The sequence below is a fragment of the Catharus ustulatus genome, chromosome 4 (genome assembly GCF_009819885.2).
Source record: "Catharus ustulatus isolate bCatUst1 chromosome 4, bCatUst1.pri.v2, whole genome shotgun sequence".
In the NCBI taxonomy this organism is placed as follows: Eukaryota; Metazoa; Chordata; class Aves; order Passeriformes; family Turdidae; genus Catharus; species Catharus ustulatus.
This window is the reverse complement of record NC_046224.1, coordinates 46,306,977-46,329,369: the sequence shown is the minus strand read 5'-3', so window position 1 is coordinate 46,329,369 and position 22,393 is coordinate 46,306,977. Positions and strand designations below refer to the sequence as shown.

Below are 22,393 nucleotides of genomic sequence, written 5' to 3'. Positions count from 1 at the left end.
CATTTATAGGTCTCCTGTCACAGGCACTGTGGTGACCTCAACATGGCTACTCTGATACATATCCTGGAGCCCTGCTAGAGCAGAACATCCTTCATTCAACTCAGTGCACCTATCTAGATTCACACAAGGCTCTCCCTGGGTTGGATGTCTCTTTAGGCCAAGTCTGAACAGTTCCTTCAAGTTCTGTGGAAGAGAAGGGTGAGCAATATTTTATTTAGAGCAGGTTGAATTGAAGGCACTGAGGTATATTCTTTCATCCTTTAACATGTATGTATGTAACATTAATGCTGTGTAACATTGCTTTCAGGAAGTATTGGGAAATAACTGTAATAAATGGCATAATAAAAGAGGTGGCACAAGTGTGAGTACCTGTTTGTTGTAGGGCAGTGTTGGAGACAGTATACTTGTATACACTGTCACAGATAATTGTTTTCAGAATGAAGTTGTTTGTACATAGTTGTTTACTTTTTCTTTTGTGTTTGTGTAACAGTAGTGGATCTCTGATGTTACTATTAATGTTACCTTTCGTTATTTACATTTTGCTAAGGTTGAAGCAGGCTCTAACTGTTTTTTCATTATCTATTTGGTTTTTTATGCAGGTGGCTTTTTATTAATTACTTTAAACTTACAAATGAAATAAGCAATTACTGTAATATACAACTAAATATGGGCTTTTTCTGGGAAATGCACTATTGACTTAAAAGAAGGATTTTTAGTAATAGTAAGTGAATTTGCTAACTAGTTTATGGAGCAATTTACAACGCTTTCAGTCAGGTGCCTGGAGCTGTGAGGAGTGCAAACTGGTAAATGGTCCATCAATATTGCAATACCAAATGCATAAAATGGGAAAATGTACTGTGGTCATGGCCCAGAGGCTAAGCTGAGGACAGTTAGCCAGGATGATATTCAGTCAACACATGGATTGCTAATTTAGCTTTGAAAATGCCTTCTCGGGATTCTCCTGCAATGGCTTTCCTGGTCACTTCTTGGCTCTTCTTTTGATCCAATAAAAAGTCCTGAGCTTGTTGTAAAAGAACTGCCAAGGTCTCATTGACAGTTACTCTTCCTTGCTCCTCAGTCATTCCTGTGCAGAAAAATGAAAAGGTTATTGCTCTTTGAATATCCCTTCACAAGGGTCTGTGAGAAGTGATCTGTCCAAATTCATGTATCTGGTTAGGTAAGTCTCTTTCTTTACGAAAAATAAATGCTTGACTTCTGTCAGTTCTTACGTCCTCAGGACGAAATCACTTGTGTGAGCCTGTTTTGGAAAGTGGCTGTTTAAGAAAGACTGGTACAGTAGTGCAGTGGTGTTACAAAGTTGTTTTGTCCCCTCCATTTCATCAACTAACAGCATCTCTTACACTACATCTGAAATAGTTACGTAAAAAACCCCGGAATTATCATGCCTGCAAAATTATTATCTCTTTAATCTATTAGAAATGCAGATACATTGAGATGAGGATAAGTGATGGATTTGTGATCTCAGAAATGGAATTCTTCATGGCTGGTGCTGGATTTTCCTATGTATTTTGACATATGTAAAGCAAAGTTGATATTCAAGTATATGAAAATGTCACTTAACAGTTCAGCAATAAAATGTAGTTGAAGTGGAAAGATCACAAATATCTCAGGGGCATGAAATAGCGAGTTCCACAAAAAAGTTAGGTAGATTGTTTTAATTAGCACATTTAGTGTATGGAAAAACAGTGTATGATTCTGTAAACTGAAGACTTATATTCTATTTTCTTCTGTTTATCATTCATAGCTTCTCCTGAAAAAATGGTAGTTGCTGTTTAAGGAATTTTGAAAACAGAGGAGAGGTTAGGGATCTCCTTGGCTGCCAACTCCAGCTCCTTACTATTTAAAGTAGCCCTTCATATTTGTCCACCTTTTGTGCTTGTAAAGCACAGTGCAGGTACATGTACATGTAGTTCTGGGAAGGGGATGGGAGCTGCGTCCATTTTTTCTCTTCCAAGGGTGTTACAGATTCTCATTGGTTTAATGTTTAGACTTCTTTGATTTGCAGCCTAGCTTTATTCTTGCCACCTTATATTCATTTTTTGTTCTTATGCCAGCTGTGGCTCCTAGACTGAATAATTTTTTCCTTCCTTTCACTATTCAGTTCCCTGACATATTTTCTCTTGACTTTCATTTCACCAGACCAGATATGCTTAAGCATTTTCTGTCTCTTTTTGTCAGATAGATTTTCCATTTCTCTGATCATGTTGGCACCTCTTTTCTGCACCTCTTCCAATTTAAGCTTATCATTCTTTAACATGAGTGAACAGGGTTCTATGGCAATTTAGAGATAGCAATGATTAGATTTTGTCCATATCAGTATTTCCTTCTCTCCTGAAAAATCTTGTTTGATGCCACTTTGAGTTGCATTGTCCATATAACGCTAAAAGCTCATACTTAAATCCTATGACTTATCCTTTTCCACCTCAGTCATTTTCAACTGATGAAATTCTGGCTTATGAAAGAAATGATTTTATTTGTCCTTAGTGGGATGGCCTTGCCATTTATATGCTAGATTTTTATTTCATTGGTGTTACTCGTGTTCCCAAGGTCACCCAGTTCTTTGCATACAAATATCCCAGTGCTCCTCAGTATTGATTATCTCCCCAAAAATGAATTAGGATAGGTCACTAATACAGTACTGACACTTGCATAAGTAGTTACAAAAATAACAAGATTTCTCCCAAGACTGGTCATTTAGCAACTCTCTTAAGAGTTTCCCTCTAGCCTGAAACTTTCTAACAGTAACCACTTTAATTTTCCCCTTAGTTACTTAATATTTCTGATATTAATCCTAATTTTATATCGACTGAGTAATGATTTCCCATGTCGCATGATACAAAAAATGCTCATCTGAACTTCTGGTATGTGAGGTCTCTCACATTTCCAGTGTCTAATAATCCCCAGAACCTTGAAGATAGCTGCTGAATTGATATGGTGTGATTTGCCTACTCATCCTCCCTTGACCTGCATGTCTCTAAGTTAAATACACTTACTGTGAAAACTTCCTTTGAAAAAATACACATTTTTCAAAAACTTTCCAACCATCTGATGCTCTAATTGCTTTCTCCTCTCTCCTACTTTGCTGCCCTACGCTGTTCTACTCTCTTCTATACCTATAGGACAAGATAATTGTCCTGCTACCTGAAATATCCTCTTCCTGTTCTTTCAGACTTTGGGCGAGGAATTGTTCTGTCACCTTCAGCTTAATCTTCATGAGCCTTTCTTCTTGTTTTGTAATTAACTGATAATATATATTTTTTACTCCTGTTACATGTCTTCATCCCTGCATTCAATATTTTCACCCTAATCCTAAATTTGGTACCATCTTCACTACATTTCGATACGTTTCTCATTTTTCTTCTTTGTATTTTATTCATCTAGGTGAAAAATACTTTTCTATTTGTTCTTATGTACAGACATATTTATTGCTAATCTCAGCCCTTGTTCATGTGCGTGGTTGTTTATGAAGAGCAAATATTTTTGAGTAATAAAATATCTTTGAATTGAACAGCACAACATGCTAGATCTTAATCCTTAATTCCATACACAAAACTTTGAAGTAATTTTTTGCTAGCAATATACTCCTTATACATAGGGTTAGGCAGATACTCGAAGGAGCAGCATAATTTATTTGCTTAGGTTTTAGTTTAGCCTATCCTGTGCAAATAAAATTAAAGAATAGTTTTCAGACTTCATATTACAATGTGTTAGAAGAACACATTAACTTCTCTTTTATGTGTTAAGTCAACCTAGTGTTCAGATTAAGTGTGGTTTTGAAAGACTGAAAGGAGGAAATGGAAAATGTTAGTGCAGTGGTAGTTGGGAGACTGCTCCCCAGACAAGTTGGATGTGTGAGATTAATAAGGATGAAATTAAGTACTCTAGAGTGAAAACTTTGAAGTTGGTCACAGAGAAATTAATGCAAAAGGAGAAAAGAGGAAAAGAAAAAAAGCCATAAGGAAGGCCATCACTACATAGGCACAGACTGTACAGGGGAAGCAGGAGCCAGGAGGCTCATGGGGTATAGGTCTTTTACTGGGGTAGAACTGAGTTTCTTGCTATGAGAAGAAGGGTAACTACAATTTCCCACCAAAGCAGTGTGAAAGATAAGGGGAGAAGAGGAGGAAGAAAAAGATTTTGAGCCTTGCAGAGAAAGATGTTCGCTGGAGGCAACCACAGCTTCAGTGAAATAGAAGTCTAATATAAAGTAAGACAGTATATGCTAAGGTCCTATAATAATTTATTCACCTGAAAGCACACTGTGACAGTGAATGGCTCTAGACATATTTGGGTTAATTAAAAAAAAGTGAAAGGGCTAAAAAACAAACTTTGTTTACTTTTTATTTGTTTACCCAACACAAACACTGGAGTAACTTCTGCTAACTTTGTTGACCTCCAATGTCTGTAGGATGTAATTAATAGAGGGATGGTTTTTGCCTTTTGCCTTTTGGAAGGAATGTAGTGTCTTTCAAGCTTATGAATAATTCAGGTGCTCCATAATGTGTTGCATTGCTTGCCAGATACTGGCTACTAATCTGATTCAGCTTGGTGTTTCAAAATAAACTATTTTAATTTTTGTAATTCAGTACTAAGAAAAATTGCAGCTCATTTTGTATGGATTTTGATAGTAGGTACTGTAATCAAAAGTGTCTTCAGTATATTAATTTAACAATACAGAGCAAAACCAGAACGTCTTGCCTTGAGAGATCATAGGGTTTCTTTGGAGTTTTCCTGCCTTATTTATTATTGTTGTAATTATTTTCTCTTTTTTTGATGAAAAATCTTGCATATCTTGCGTGTTTTCACAAAGCTTCTCAGAATCCTTGTTGGGATACCTTGTGTAACTTAGAAGAGTCCTTAGCTTGTTCAGGACTGCATACTGTAAGGAATTCGTCATGGAGTTTCTTCATCCTCGTTGAAGTACCAGCCCACTCCTCCCAGAAAATCTGTCAGAGATGGGCTGGGTAAATAACTACCAGGCAGTTAATTGGGGGGAGACACTTCAGAGTCTTCTTGAGTGGTAATAAAGAGTTCAGTAAGTTTTGATGAAATGAAACTGATTCTTTTAGACAGTACCAAACATCCAAAGTAAGTGGATGAAAGCTTTAAAAGAGAAGCTTAACTCTTGTGCTTGTTGGAGAATCTCATGAAGCTCCCAGCAGTTTCTGCAACGGGGCTGCTCTAACACCTAGTCAAGAAATGCAGACCCATCATTTGCGGTGTTTAGTGTATACAATGACAAAAGATGCCAGTGGCATAGGAGTTCAATTTTAGACAAGAGGCAGTGGATGAATATAACAGTGAAAGAAGGTACTAGTCCCAGGAAACAGATTTGAGATAATAAATACAAGGTCAGTTTTGATCATAGCCAGAATTGCACAGCTCATCTCTGCAGTCTTTGTGCTGAATAGGATTTGGCCAGGCTAGTAGTACTACTGACTACTTTAATACGTACTGTTCTTTGCAGACACTATGTTTTAAGACTCTAAATAGAGTCAGAAACCACTATTTGAGGTTTAGTTGGGTTTGTTTTTAGATTTTAGTGGCCTCTGCATAATTGAGAGTATTTAGGAATTTTATTTTTTTTATTTTTATTTTATTTTATTTATTTTATTTTTCCTCAGAAGTTTCATCTGTAACAAAAACTAACTAATGAATGCTGTGTCACTGAATCTGTTACTAGAAAACCTTATTTTCACCAGGAGAGTATATTCTCTGTAAGTGATTTATTGTTCTCGTAATTTTTAGTATTTATAAAAGATTCCTCTTAAGGGTTAGTTAACTTATATGGGGGAAAAGATTTCACTAGCAAGTAAATTCCCAGAACAATAATAACAGCAACTAAGAAACTGTGTTACGATAATAGAAAGGTTTATAGCTATATGGGTCTATATGGGAGTCTTACATAAGCCTCTACTCTCATAAATCACTGAGATATTAGATTATGCTGAAAGGGATGAAGATGCTCAGCTGACTACATTTTCAGCTACATCAGTAGTTATGTCAGTGCTAAGGAATTATACAGATGTTTCAGTGATTTAAAGGAATAGAATAATGCAATTTTATCTCAATGGCATCCAGTTTAATGAGTAATATTGAGAATGGTTGTAAAGAAATAATATGCAACAAAGTAAATTCTCTTCACTCAGCTTTAACACTGTAATTAAAACACAAATGCTATTTATGGAAAAACCTGTTAAAAAACAATTACAGTAGCTTGTTTTATTTCTGTTCTTTCATTGAAAGACAATAAAGACTGTTATTCAATTTTTCTGTTTTCAACTAAAGTGCTATTGAATTTTCATACATGATCATTTTGCTCTTTTTCTCCTCCCATCCATCTATTTCACCTTTACGTTTTAAAGAGCTATTTTTTCCAGAAATAATTGGGTCATTTTTAATTACTGTCAGCAATGTGTTAGTCAAAGTAAAGCTTACTCTAGTTCTAGTCATGGATTTGTGAAAGCTTCCAGTATTAACTGCTGCAAATAGCTTTTGTGGCAGCACACTGCCCTCCTCTCTAGCCCAGCTTGCTGGACATCCATGTCCTCTCCTATTTAAGTGAAGGTGGAACATTCTGCCCTGAGATGTTAGCTTCCTGTTATTCTAGTTTTTTTCTGAGGATGGTATTCAAAGGGTCGACAAAACCATGCCAAAATGGTGATGGTTATTAGTATATTCAAAACTACAGATGTATCTTACATTATAAATCCTTATTTTCACGAGTTTAATAATGTATATTGGATTAACCATAGCAGAAGGGTTTTGTATTTTCAGCTGGATACATTTCCAAGTAAGCTCTACACAAACACAATGTCGTGATTAGGTAACATATCACTGCTGTGCATTTTGTTCGTTTGTTTTTCTACTGCCTCAATGATAATTATTGTGGTGAGATGATCTCCTTATTTACTGACATTCTGTAGGATCACACCAGTAATTCACCTGAAATGACTGTCTGCAGTCTTACAGGTCTTACTGCTGAGGCTTTTTGAATGCTAATGTAGGTCATAATTAATCAATAGTGATTGTGCAAAACATAAAACATTTATATGATCTTCATAACTGGCACCTAAATTCTCCACAAGAGACAGCCTGAAATAGTAGCAGAGCTCGTCCTTGCATCTCTCTGTTGTAGGCTTGTCCTGTTTGATGTGCTGGCATACTTGCCCTAAATAGTCTCTGAGGTGAATTGTTTGGATGCGTCATTTGAACTGAATATAGCTTTGCATACTCCTGTAGCACATAAGAAAATAGAATACCGAAAGAAATTCTAAAATACCATACAGCAAAATATGAAATATTATTCTTTTCTGTTACTCTTACAGAAGCAGCTCTCCAATCTGTCAATATTGTTTCTTGAAATACCATTTTGAGGAGTTAATAAAGAAAAAGCTTTCTGTGCTTATTAAAAGACTGGTGGTTTGCTTCCTGTGTAAAATACAGTCTTAAGCTTCTTCTCATATTAAAAACGAGCACATTGATTTCTCATCTGTTTGTGTTTTGTCTTTATACCTTCATTAGTTTATAGTTTACATTCTTTGTTTTAGCATTTTTGCTACTGTGTTTCTGCTTGATAGGCATTACAGTAGATTTTCCAACAAAAATAGGACTTAAAAGTGCCAATTTAAAGTGGCATTTTAAAAAAGAAGCTGGATGCTATATCCTGATTCTCCAATGTCAGTATATGTTTAAACACTCTGATTTATTTCTATAATGTTTTTTGTTTCTTTTGACTGCATATTTGCACAGCACTCAGCATGCTAGGACTCAGATCTTAATTAAATCTCAGGATTGAGCTGAAAAAATAGTGAGTATTTATTATATGGGAAAAATGTGGAAGGAAAGGATCTGGATCCAATAAACACATTTGAAATAAAGTAAGCAATTCCCTCCTTACTCTTATACACCCAAAATCCACCCACCAGCAACTAGAGGATCAGTTAAAACATTAATTTAGGTCCTTAATTCTTCAAATGCATATGGGAAGCAGAGTGGTTAGCAAATTCATTCGTGGTTTTTTTAAGTCAGCACTGACACAATACTGTGTCTACAAAAAGTGATCTATGCAATTAATTTGTAACTCTTCCTTAGGAGTGCATAAAAAAACGAAATCACATGAAGGTGATGGAAAGCTTTGGTATACCATAAACATAATATTGCATTATATTGTATAAAGGTAGTAATTTTAAACTGTATACAAGCCAGGAGGAATAACTCTGCAATTGCAAAACCTGGAGATGAAGCTGATTCTCTTACCTAAGCTGTTTTTTTCCAAAAGATAGAGCTAATAAATTTTTCATACCCCAGTTTAAATTTTTCTTTATTGCTTTGAGTGATAAATTTTGATGTTTACCTTTTGGAGAAAGAGATTTCTGATTGACGTTATTAAGGATATTGTTAAGAAGTTCTGGAAGTATTAGAGATGATGGGAGTTCAACATGGTAGGTTTTACTGAAATGACTAATTATAATAGATGCCTGACTCCCATGAAAATTGCTGGAAATAAGGTGTTTATTCATTTAGATGCTCTTTTAATCTCCATTAGGTGCTTTTGTGCATCTTTAGACATGTAAATGCCTCATCTGCTGGTCTAAACAAAGAAGTGTATGCGCTGGCAACATTTACAATGACAGAAGTCAGGTATGCTTTGCCTCAAATCAGTGGGCTTTGTTCCTTTATGCCTCCATCTGAAGATATTCTAGATGTAATCAATTTGGTTGCCAGCTGACAAAAAAAAAATTCAAGAGAGGAGTTATACTTCAGGAGGACAAATAAATGTATTTTGAAGATGAGGAGACAAAAACGAAAATATTTCCATGTGACAAAGCTGTAAGTGTGTGATGTGTCTGGGTTAGTTTCATATATAACAATACCTGATGCTAAATACTTGACCAAAAAAATACAAAATTGGAAACATACAATACACAGTTCTTCTGTTTGGCATCAGTTCCATAATACAATAGAAGTTATCATTTGTAAGCTTGTCTGGTTTTCAGTAAAAGACAGAGAACAGTTTGATCTGTCCTGATAATATCAAACAATACAGTGTGGGTGGTTTAAAAACAAAACAGTTAATCAAGCAAAATTTTACTTAAACTGCCTTATGATTCATCAACCAGTCTATGCACACTGTCAGTTGTGCCTTTCTGAGCAATTATTTATAGACTATTTAAATAGCCTGGACAGCATGTGGAACTGCTGAGAATAATATTGTATTATGAATTACTTCTTCGATTTGTTTCAGTTCTATATGGACTGACAACATGACAGCAAGTCAAGAAAACTGTTTTCTTGAATGCAATGCAGTATAACATTTATACTGAAAATTAAGTTTTGCCTCAAGTATTGTTTTTTCCATGTTAAAATATTCCTGAAGTAAACTATGAAATGGTGTGAGAAATAGAATTACTTCCTTAATCGTATTTAATCCTATTTCCGTTTCTTTTTACATATGTACTATCATGAACTTTAGAAGTTGCATTTCTATCTGTAAGGGTCACTACTGAGTTCTGACCTGCATGATCCCCGTTCAAGCACAAAATATCAGCCTGGAAGCACCAAGAGACAATATGATGAGGGGACTCAAGGCTAGTTGAATTTTTTTGGGAAATCAAAGAAATGTGGGGAGTACCAGGAAGCTGAGAGATGTCAAATACTTCAGGAATGTCAAGAACTGGATAAACTTTGGCAGGCTGTAAATTCAGGGAAAGGAATTAGAGAAATTAGAAAGGATTAAAAAAAGAGTGAACAGGGGGATAATGCAGTTATGGACATGAGGTGTTTATAAAGTTTATTATACACTATCTGTAGGAAAGACAGTTGAGTAATTTTCCTTGTGCTGCACTTTGGAAAGTGGAATGACAAGGAGATGGAAATGAGGATGGTGGCATCAGAGGTGGCATCTGGTTTCAGGACTGTGACCTCAGTAGTTGCATTTAGACTGCACAAGTAGTGCTTTTGGGTGTCCTGGTTGCTTGTTCATCAGTGTGCCTGGAAACCAGGTTGGAAATGGTAAGAGGAAGAAAATGGGGGAAGGTCACTGTGTGCAGTGAGATATCATTCTGGCTAACTTGAGACATGAACTGTGACTGAGTATCTGTATTGAGTCTGGGTCAGATGGAACTAGCTTCCGTCAGCTCATATGCTGCTGATTTAGGTTGGTGACTAAAACAGTGGGGGTAACACACCAGGGCTTTTACCTATTGCTGAGCAGCACCTGCATAACAAAAAGGCTTGTTTTAACTTTGCCTGTAGCAAGTAGGCTGGGGGTGGGTGTGTGAGAGCTAGAGGGGGAACACAGCCAGGACAAGTGACCCAAATCGATCAGAGGGGTGTTCTGTGCTTTAGAATGTCATGCTCAATGATAAAAACTGCAGGTTGGTCTTTCCAAGGTAGTTGTTGCCTGGAGGCTGTTTGAGGACTGGGATGCTGGTGGGAGGGCCTTTGCTTCACTTGTGTATTTTGTCCTATCTTTTATTTTAAATTGGCTTTGTTTCTACCCATGAGTTTTTTCTTGCCTCTGTGATTCAAATTCTCCCCTCCATGCTTGGAGGTACTGTGAATGGGTGGCTGGTGGGCACTTAGTTTTTGGCTAGAGTCAGCCCACCACAGTATCTGAAACTTCAGTGTCCTTCTGATTCCTACTGTTCAGAGACAGTCAGAAAGCTGCCAACTAGAAATGAAGTAGTATTGTCAGTTTATCTATAGTTTTAAAAAATTGATTGAAGAATTAAAAACAAAAAAGAAATATTCATACAAATGTTTTACAGGAACTGATTATTTCAATGACCATTTGGGAGTTTTGGATATTTTTATTGCATTGTGTTATTACTTTTCTGGTAAGTAAACTTACCTGTATCGGTTAATATTCTGTTGGATTTCTCAGTAAAAAGTTGTTTTTATGATACATTACTTCACTTTTAAACCTCATCATCTAATATGGACAAACCTTGGAGATCTGTAGAAAACTTAAGTAGATTTTTCATCTGCCTGTAACACTGTTTTGAGTTTTTTCAGTAGTATTTATGAAGTAATGGCTTAAAGACTGGTTGAGCCATTTGTCATGACATTTTGCTCATCGGTATCTCAATGAGTACAAACTTCTGGTACTCAAGTAATCAACCAATACTAAATTTGTATCTGGTTATTTACTTTCAATTTTGAGTCTTGAGAGATATATTAGTATCTATTATATTAAATGTTTTTCAGAATGTATTGTTCAGATGCAAACTAAAATACTATAAAATTGTGATTCACCTACACTTCTGTAGAGGCACTACAGGCTGGTTTCCTCTCCTGTTAAGTGACAGGCTCTTCCTTGTAGTTAAGAAAGTAGTACCTCAAAGACAAATAAAAAATACTTAAAATGCTGTCTTTATACAGCCTGGTTATTCTGAAATGATGGATTGGTTATTAATACATTCATGTTCAGAAATCTATATGCATGTAATATGTGTGAAAGTTAACAATAGAAGATGCAGATTGAAGAATATGTGGGCCTGGCACTCTTTCCTCTACCAAGACGGAATTAATTGTGCTATGTGTTTGTTTGTCTGAACTAATTATAAAATCTCATGTGTCTTGTAATTTATATCCTTCTTGATGAAAACTTGGTTTCAGTGTTGTGAGCAATTTTCCCATGTTTTCCTTTTCTAATGAAGTGCAACACTAAAAGCTTTCTATCTAAGCTGTGTTACCCAATTGGGCAGTAGGAACTCCATGCTTAAAATATTCCCACTCTTAAATGACACTTTGTTGTAATTTACTGTAATTTGACTGCCTTATGTGTGCACCTATTCATGGTTTGAGTGTAGATTCTGGCAAAGAAGCTTCCTGGAAAGTGGATGAATAAAGAGGTGATGATGAACTTGTCCTTCGTTCTAAATGCAAACAACAATTTTCAAGGGAGCTAATTAAAATCTTTATCTGATCCCTAGCTGCAACAGAACTCTGCCTGGATGTATGTGATAAGTTCATGCTGTTAGAGATTTCTAATTTGATTGGGGTTTTTTTTCCTGATTTTATGAGTGCAGCATTTTTTTTAATGTTCATAAGTCTTCGCCAGAGGAAATTGCAATCTTCGCTTTAAATGTTGCAGTTGGGAAACAATGCTTGGCTAGTGGATTTTGGTTTTTTTTTCTTTCTGTATGTGAGAAAAATGGCAACTCAGCTCATCAAAGCTGTTTGTAGAGGAAAATACTTCTTTTCAGCCTAATTGGCTAATGAACTATTGTTTTGAAGAGAGTTGAAACTGAGGTAATGTGCAGGGTAAAAAACTGTTAGTTTCTATTACCAGAGCTTTGTGAAGATTGTTTGTCATCCTAAGAAGGACATGCTGAGTTTTCTAGATACAGACAGGCATACTGTACATCAGCTTGATGCTGGCAAAGAACATTAAACTCTTAATTTGGCATTACAAGTTGACAGCTGGCCACGTTAGTTGACTTTCATAATTGCTAGTTGAGCAAGTCCACAGATCTGGAAGACAGAACATCAAAAACTTGCCTTGTCTTTGTCAACTTGTTAATTGTATGTCTTTAAGTTATTTTCACTTGTGGCATGAAAAAACCCAATTGCTCCTTCTGCAGAGACATTCTGTATGAGATATTTTGTTTGATGGCTTTTATAAATTGAAGGTTATGCTCATAGTTTAAGCTGGAAATTGTTGTAGGAAGTAAATGAATTGATCAGTGTGGAATTAGAGATCATTAAATTAGTGTGGTATGTGAGGTCAGAAGGGGAGTTTGAGGGTAGGATTTGGCACAGTATAAGTAAATGTAATTTTTTTTATCTGTAGTGAGCTATTGATTCTTACTTTTAATTGCATGCTTCAGCATTCAGCATTCATGTGGAAGAAAAATGTTTGCAGTAAAGCAAGATGTCTGTCACAGTCTGCTTTTGCTATAGTAAAAAGATTATTATTAATGATCAATGAAGGAAAAGTAGAATGTTATTAAGTAACACCTATACACAAGTGAAGTGGAAGCAGGAGTGTGATATTTACCCAGAATTTCAAATGGGAACCAAAAAAGTAGGGTGCTACTAGGAATAATCCTTCTGTCTTCTTGTCACTTGAGTGCAGACCAGTATTTGCCTATATGTATTGTGTGCTGGTTTTCATTAGGAAGTAGAGAAATGGACCAGAATTTCCTTCACTAATTTTGTATCATTTTAATAGGTAAACAAGAATTTCAGTCGAAATTCTCCCAGGAAAAAATATCCCCAAAGGAAGGTCAAAAAATATCCTACTGCAACAGGAGAGACCAGAAAAAACATATAAGCTTGAATACTGACATGTGAGACAGGCGCTTTTTTTTTTTTTGAAAGGTGACAACTCAAAGATGTTGGCCACATGTCACCAAGGTCATTTTTTTGTAAGTGTCTAGCTGTGTGCTACCATATGGTTACCTAAAACAACACACAGGGAAAGAACAAATTTGCAAGTTGCAATTGCCAGATCAGGCAGTTCTGTGTGTTCCCATGACTCTGTACTGTATTCACCTTGTGTTCTGCTCTTCCTTTACCAGATAAAATGAAGCGTAGTTCCTCCTAGGTTTTAGACCATCCTGTTGGATTCTGTGTTTACACTTGTCTATGCCATGTAAGGAAAGAAAATTGATCTAACATTCATTATTATTATTATTATTATCATCATTATCATTAATTTTTCTCCTTCACTGTTCTGAATAACAGGAACCACTGCTAATGAAATTATGATCATGGACAGGCCCAATTCAAGCCGAAAAAGTTGTTCACTACAAGTGGTCCCACTTGTACTAAGGACCAATGGGTGATGCAGATGTGTCAAGCAGTGGTTTTGACTAATTCCTGGAATACGAAGGCATCAATTTCCTATCAATTTCCTTAGGCAGGAGTATACAAAAATTCAGAGCATCTCATTGAAATGGAAGAAAGTTTCCAAAAATTCAGACCAGGGATTCTCCTACCTTTGGATCTACAGTATTAAACATCTTATCGCCAATAAGCCGTAGGTGATTTCCAGAGAAGAGTAGAGTGAGAATACATAACACATCTCTAGAAAATTCCTAGCCTCCAACTGTTTTCAGCTCAAGGGATTTCCTAAATCTGGTATGATATCACCAGCTCTCAATGAATCTCTTTTCTAAATTAATGTTAAGCTTCTTCATACAACTTTTTAAAATTTCCTTGTACCCCTTATAATGTTTCTGACCGTTTCATAGACCTGTTGAGCAGAGAACCACTTTCTTGTATTTGTTTTGCACTTTGTTCCTACCAGCTTCCTTTAAAGTTGCTATTTTCCTATATATAATGTTAAGCCAAACCTAAAATGATACAAAGTTAGAGTTTGAGTCCTCTGTCTTGATAAAAATTATTGCAGAAATCACAGAAACCCAGCTTTGCAGTTGAACTTATTTGTGCTTTACGGAAGGTGAATATAATTTTTGAAGCACCGAGAGGATAGAAATTACCCACTGATACTTTTCCTCACAAAACTCTATTGCATGGTCTGTATGGATGATAAAAGGCACTGAGATAGTTTAGCCTGTGTTTTTAGTTGTGTGACAGGTACTCATACTTAACACAAGTTACACTAGAAAACTACAAGGATAGTTACATAAGCTGGATTTTGCAGATAGTTTTAATAACGGCCAGTGTTTAGAAGATGAGAGGGAGATATGATAAAAGTAATATAAGCTGGAATGCCTGTATTCACTTCTTATTTCATTTATCATGTAACAAAGACTTCATAAGGTTGCTTGGATTGAAGCTAAAATTTTGTGCTTTGGTGTAAATGAAAATCATTTGCAGTAAAAAAAGAGATCATCCAAATCTCTGCATATGTCACCTGGTAAATTTAGATTAAGGCTGAATGAAAGATCTTGCTGGTCTTAATTGTTAAAGACTTCTGTGGTTGTTTCAGAGTGGAGATAACTTAAATATGAAATACAGAATGAAAGAAATGGTTTTTCTTTAGTCTAGAAGAGAAAAAAATACCATCAGAAGTCCCTGGGAAAAAAAATAAAAAAGAAAGGAATTATTACTACTGTATTCCAGAACTAAAAGTAGTTTTCAGTTTTGTGAGTTTTGGTCCTTTTTTTAATTTTCTTGCCTGTTTAATGATGCTCCATGGAATTATTCAATCTCTTCCTATGTTTCTAAATACTCTGAACTTTTAAAAAGGAGAGACCAGTGCACACAGTGGAAAAATACATTTTTAAAACTAACTGAAGGGATAAAAAAAAGTGAATTTTAACAGTTTTTGTTGGTAATAAAATTATTTTGCAGTACTAAATTGTGTTATGAGCACTGAATATTAGGAGCATATAATAGTAAAATATGTGGTAGGTGGGCTACAACTGTATCATCAGGAGTGGAACAGACTTTGATAGGAGCAGAAAAATCAATTAAATAGTTTTCTTCTGAACATTAAAATTTCTTTGTTGACAAGATATCTTTATATTCCAATGTGATGTAATGTCTGTGCTTCCTTTCAAAACATCACATAAAGTTTTCTAGTGAAAAAAAAAATCTGTCAGAAAATACACATCCAAAGGCATTTTATCCCTGTCATTTGTGGTAGAGATGGCAGCAGGATGACACTGTAAATTTGCTCAGTTTTATACTTTTTCTCTCTGAATCTGCTTTTCTTTATAACATAACTGCAGGCAAGCCCTTAAGTTTGCAGATGTAAATAGCCAGTGTCAGAAAGTGTTTGATGCAGAGCAGAGCTATACCTTCACCTGAATACCTCTCAAGGGGGGGCTGACTGCTAACCCTCCTTGTAGCTCATGTTACAGAAAATTTTTTCTGTAGACGGATTTGTTTTTTCCCAGAAAGCAATGAGAGCAAACTGAATGTATCTTCATCTTCCAGTGTTTCTGGTAGCATCCTTTATAAGTTGGTCATTGACCTTTCTTGATAAGAAAGCCTTTTCCCATTGTCTTTTAATGCCTGTTGCCTCCTTTCTATCTCTCTTACTGCATTTCTCCCCAGATGTTCATACTACTGAGGAGGCGTCTCAGAACCAGGCTTTTTATGGAGAACTAATTCATTAAAAATATGCCACTATCTTAAGTATCTTTTTATGCAATTAAGAAAGCAAGACACGGTAAAACAAACAGCTCCTACCCCCACCCACCATTTTGTTGGCATTTTGTATCTCCGTAGACGACACATAAAGGTTTTCCACAGACAGAATTGTATTCTGGCAAGTTCTCACTTGTGGTCTGTAGACCACCGAAGTGGTGACAGATGCACTGTTATACAGAAATGCAAAAATTATATTTGTGTTTCTGTATGTATCCTGCAAAACCCCAAAACATTCAGATCTCTCCTTGCTACTCTGTTCCAACTCGCTCAAGCCATCTGCTTGGTTTTCCTGCTGCATTTGGTCTCATTAGTCATGTTCACATGTACTTCAGGCTGCTTAATTTCATTATGCAAAGTATTATGCACTGTTCATCCAATAAGTGAGAGAGGTTCATTCTGCTCCCTAAGGGACTTGTAAAAAGAAGTTTTAAATCTCTAAGAAAACCTAAAAATTCTTGTTGAAACATGGTTCATGATTCATTGTTACCTATATTAAAACATACTAAAACTTATTTTATAGATTTACCTGTCTTTTTCTGACTGGCAAATGTTAACTCCTGTCTCCTTAGAAATATATGTATCTAACTAAGATTTTTTCAGTGCAGTTAAGAACTTAACACAAAACTGCATGTCATATTTTAAAGTTTCCTTTTTGGCAGATTTAGGTTTTCTGCCTAGCGGTGAGATTGCCAATTCTGACAGAATGTGTTTGCGGCCATGCCTGGGAATATTCACTAGAATTAGCAAAATCATAAGCCTTTTGAAGAGGAAAAGAATTCACAGAGGGAAGAGGGATCTGTTAATGAAACAAACATGAAAAATCTCCATTTGCAGTCATTGCTAAGTGTGCTCTGGCATCTTAAAACTCCAGAGGCTGACTGTGATAAAATCTAGCATCCCTATTACCCAATAGACTTTTTGTTGCAAGATGAAAAAGATCTAAAAAGAGTTTCCCATGATGGCTTTTGGTACTCCCTCTGTGTGTTATCCCAGGTAGAACTCTGCCAGGAGCCCAGTGGACAGTAGAGTACCAGAAAACTGGTCAGCCTTGAGCTGAGGAGGGAATGACTGAGGCTTGATGAGCAAAGGCAGTGGATTAATAGTCAACCTGGATAATGAGAAAGGGCATAAAAATTGGACATGGAATGGGAAACTGGGACTGGCTGGGCAAAAACAGTCAGAATTGGCAGGGAACTGTAGAGAAGACAGACTTAATAAGGAATTAGATATCTGGACAGCAGATGTAGAGCTGCCAACATAACTGCCAGTAGTATCAGCCAGTGATCCTAGCTCAAGAGAACTGGGAATGGTTGAGAAATGAGCCAGGAAGGCAGGAAAATGAAATTCAGTTGGAGCTGTCTTGGATATATAGGAACGTACCATAAATGCTACATGCTCTGAAGAAAAAAAAAAGGAGGTGGAGAGGAAATAAGGATCCGTTATTTAGTGTATAAAATTAGTGGATTTTTTATCTTAAAAAAAATTTCATCATGGAAATAGTTATTTTATTTTAAGAATTTTCTCTATAAAACATATGTATTCTAGAGCATTCACAGAATAGGAGGGGTAAACCCCTTAAATTCCTTAAAAAACAACCTTGATACTGAATAAGCATAGCTTCCCACAAAAAAATTGTGACACAGTGACTGTCATAAAGCCTCAGACATAGACGGAATTAAACTTCAAGTGCTTGACATTGCAGTGATGTTCCTTTATTAATGTTGTGGTTTGCATCTAATGAGTTTAATTTCACGTTGTTGTTTTGCTAAATAAAGATATTCTATCCAGACAGCCACAAGCTACAAAATTATTGTTGACTGTAAAAGTCAGAACATTTTTAACCAGCTTTTCCTGATAGTTGTTTCATTAAAACCTTAGGTCGTGGAATAATTTAAAGGCTTTAGTCTTTCTTTCATTTTCTGATGGAAAAGATACATTCTGTGGAGCTGTAAATTCTTGTACCCCCAGACTTTGGTGACTCTAAATTCAGAGCAATGCACCTTACTGATCTGGACTTTATTCCCTAAAAATTAGAAGGCAAATAATAGGTATATACATTTACATAAAATTCCATCATTTTTACAGTATTGATTTTTTAGTACTTAACTAAGTGAAAAAGGAAAGCTTCCAAAGTATTTAAAATAATTTCAATGGATTTTTGAGTTAATTCTGTGCTTTTGTTGCTTAAAAAAACTTCATTTGTAATTTTACAGTTTTAAATATTGTCAAGTCCGACAAAATTAAATACTGATAATACTTCTTCCTAAGGAACATAAGCAAAACTGCTACATATAAGATATGGGGACTGAGGACAGGCTTTATGGGATGTGATTCAGGTGCTGGGCAAGGATTCAAGGCATTTAAGATTTGTGAAGGATCCTTGAACCAGACTTGTGTGACTTTCAGCATATTGTTTAATATTTGTATACTTTAGCTTTCATCTCTAGAAAAAATATATTGATATAGCTTTACTCCTATCCTTTACTGTCTAAGGGATTTGATTTATAAAAATCTTAAAGATGTCTAACAGTCTTGTTCAAACAGCTTCCAGCACATTGAGCATTCAGTCTTAACTGGAGCTTCTAGTTTTAGCTATGGGGAAAAAGTAATGTGAATTCCTTTAATTTACCAGAATAGGAGACTGTATAGAAGTCAAATAGAAGAGCAGAAAAGAAAAAAAAAATCTAATAATCTGAATAGATCTGGGAAATTGTTTTCAGTCTACATTTGAATTGACTGATGTCACTTTTGCCCTTTAATCCAAACTGTTCTGAAATTGTCTGTGTATAGAAGTTAAGAAATGTTCAAGTATAAATCCATGTCTTTCCAATATCATGTGAATTCGCTGAGCATGCTAAGTTAAGGAATCTTGTGGTTAGAGCAGTAGAAAAACATGATGTGAGATCATTACAATTCACTTTTCTTGGCTCACTGATGAAATCTACAGAAATATATAATATTGGAGCACACTAAGAAAACAGTCCAAATTAGTCCATGATGAAGAAATCTTGTCCACATTTTTTTTTCTGTGTCTCTTAACAGTCTGATTAAATTTCATGATAATCAGCTACAGGCAATCATCTGAAAGCCAGTGAACAAACCAAGTACTTTTAAAGGAGTTTTAAAGCAGCCGTTGTTCATGGGCAAAGATGGAAAATACAGCACTATAAATACTGGCAAGTGTTTACATGGAATGTCTTTCTTTTAAAGGGAGAAAAGGAATATTTTTCTAAACCGTGAAGAAGAAGAACCTTCGTTCAAGATTCCCCTGTGAACACTGCATTGATGCCAGTCATATAAGGTATTTCAAACAAACAAGATTCTGTACCTTCTATAACCTATTAAATGCTTTACTCCATGGCACTTTCCAAGAATTAAAATGGAGATAGTAAAGAAATTAAAGAAATCTATTTTTCTGATGCAAAGTTTGTTAGATTAATGAACATGCAATTTTGTGGTAATTCATGATATTTCATTCTGACATTAAAGATTTAAAAATCCAGTTGATTTGCATTTCTTGTTCAGATAGTAGTTGTATTCTTTGCCTTCTCTCGCCATCAATTTGTGTTTTATCAAATCCCAAGCTTTCATGGTTCATTATCCATAGATGATCTTGAGCAGCCTTGCATCACAAAAAAATATGCTGTGGCATCTGCCATTGTGCGCCACTAAACAGATCACTTCTGAGTAAGGTTTGTCTTTGATTAGTACATTCAGTGGTGTGTGTCCTTATATTTTTGCCTGTATCTTATACAATGTAACTGCATATAGTAAGGTACTGAGATTTTCCAGGTTGCAGATAGAATGTCTGCTGTGCCTTTTTAGCTGATGAGTTCCATTTGAGTTAATGCTTGTACACGTCAGTCTCCACCAGGCAGTCCCATTGCTTCTGTAGTAATTTCATAAAATTCAGTTCCAGTGATGTAGACAGCCCAGTGAAATTAGGAGATGTGATTATAGTATCAGGCATGCATTAGAGACCCTTTTCTGATTTTAGGAGCCAAAAAATGAAATTCATGTCGCAATTGTATTAACAGCGTAATAACATCCAGATATAAATATATTTAATAAGGAAGTCTTTATTTCCTGCAAGATACTTACATTGGTAAAGAGACTCTTCATTTTTGAAAGACAGGAGTTAGACTCAAAGATCCTGGGGTCCCTTCCAATTCAGCATATTCTATGATTCTATCAAAAATATTTAATCTTCTAATTCCCCTGAATCTGTTCCTGTTCCACCAAAACTTGCAAATAAATTTTGATTGAAGTAGTAGTGTGTTCGTCATAGTGATAAAATTAATTTCCATCTCTGTTCCACTATCATGCATATCACAGTTACAGGCAGTTTCTTCTGAAATACTGTCTTATGAATGTGTCTGGGAGTAAGTCACCAATGTTATAACTCAAACTAATTTAAATTAAAGCAAATGTTTTGGGATTTGAAAGTTGAATTTCCATTTGAACAATAGCTTCAAGGACTTGCATGCACATTTGACTGTCTTGTGCCCTGAAGAGTATTGCTACTAAAGAGATTATCCACATAGACCTACAATAAGGTTCTCAGGAATATGAAATAGAATAAAGTTGTCTGTAAGGTAAATATGAAGTGGAAAAGCAAATTAAAGCAAAAATGTAATATCAATGGATCAAGGAGAACTTTGAAAAAATCTATACTGGTAACCTGAGGTTGCAAGAAAACCTGAAGGTCTCATGCACAAATCTTAACTAGAAATGCTTCTTAATTTGTCACCCTGAGTCACAGAATGTGTTTGGTAGGTCCCCTAGTGTGCTGATGTCTATATAATATACTACAAATTGGGTTAAAGGGGTTACTGTAATAAGCAGAGTCAGTGGAGATGCCTTCTGAGACTTTTTGAATATTAGGAAGTGTTAAGTGAAATACAAAAAAACTTGGAAATTTTTAAGTGTTACAAGGAGTCTCCTTTCTTAAAAACACTATTATTCCTATAATATTATAAATTTATAAATTATATATTATAAAAACATTATCACATTATTCCTTGAAGTGTTTTGGATGCATTTTCTCTTTAATATTACTTTTCATCTAGAAATATTTATGATATGTTGATTTTGGTGGTGTTTTTCATTTTGGAGGTATTTTTTGCTTGATAGTAACAGGGATGAAAGCAGTTTTCCTCTCACAGGAACTATTACTTCCAGTGTAGTTGCTTTGAACTTTCTAAAAAGGCTGAATGGTGCTCAGGCCAGCTAAGGGAATCTCCACAGATCACAGAGAAGGACTGTAAATAGTGCAGATACAGAGATGGGAGGCCCCAGACCAACGAGTCTCAATAGTCTGACCCATTTAAATTAAAAATACCATGCCAGTTGATAGCAAAACTCTCAGGAGTTCTTTCCCATTTTCCTGCCCTGGAAATGTTTAGTTTCTAACCCATTTGTGAAGAACAAGGAGCCCTGGAATCCTGGGAGTGTGCAAGAAATAAGGACTAAGGTATTGTGGCAAAGAACACCAAAATTATAGACAAACAAAGGTTGATAGATTGTAAACCTACTTCTAAAAATATAAGTGTTTTAAACTTTTACAATTACTATGTTTTTATGTCCTTTTTTTCTGAACTAAATCTTCACTTAATTTCTCTTTTGAAACCCAACTTTCCACTGATAAATTAAAGTCTCTAGGCTGTAGATGGATAGATCTTGCCTCCTTTCATCATTGCCACCTTAAGGTAAACCATTAAGCAGCAGTGAAAATGGAATGTTACATAGATCTACGGTGTGTGCATCCATTAAAAATAGGGAGAATAATAAATACAAAAATTACTTTAATCAATGTGTTTAATTTTATTAAGCTCTTTATAACCTCCTTAGCTGAAAGTAAATTCAACTATTTTATACTGGCAACATAGGCTACAATGAGATTTATGAGTTTGGATGATTCAGATTGAATCAGATACACTGAAGACTTCCTTGGGGAAAATAAAATTTTACAAAGTAATACAGTCAAGTTCAAATCTTACTCTTCCTGAAAGAAAGAGAATAAAACTGCTGGTGCAAAAACAGGCCTCTTTCTTCCCACAGTGCTGCAGTTACTGTGTTATAGTCTAAAACCAGCAGCAATTATACATAAGCTGTTGAACAACATGAGAACAATCAAACAGTTGGCTCACTGAGCCAGAGGTGGTACTTGGAGCCCTTGCTGTTTATCCCAGTCAGTCTCAGCATCAGTAATGGTCAGAAACCAGATGCTCATTCTCCTGCATATGTTTATGTGGCAGGGGGAACATGCCTTTTCTTTCCTTTTTGGCAGGCAAAAAAG

The 22,393-nt window shown here is 35.5% G+C and overlaps 1 protein-coding gene across 3 annotated transcripts in view; it reads left to right on the top strand.

Moving 5' to 3' along the window:
- Positions 1 to 22,393, top strand: part of SYT1 (synaptotagmin 1) — a 337,000-nt gene that overhangs the window by 59,466 nt on the left and 255,141 nt on the right. For all 3 annotated transcript variants that reach the window (XM_033057399.1, XM_033057397.2, XM_033057398.1), the window contains exon 2: positions 19,306 to 19,396. The gene's annotated coding sequence lies outside the window, so the exon portion shown is untranslated. The remainder of the gene's footprint in view (positions 1 to 19,305; positions 19,397 to 22,393) is intronic.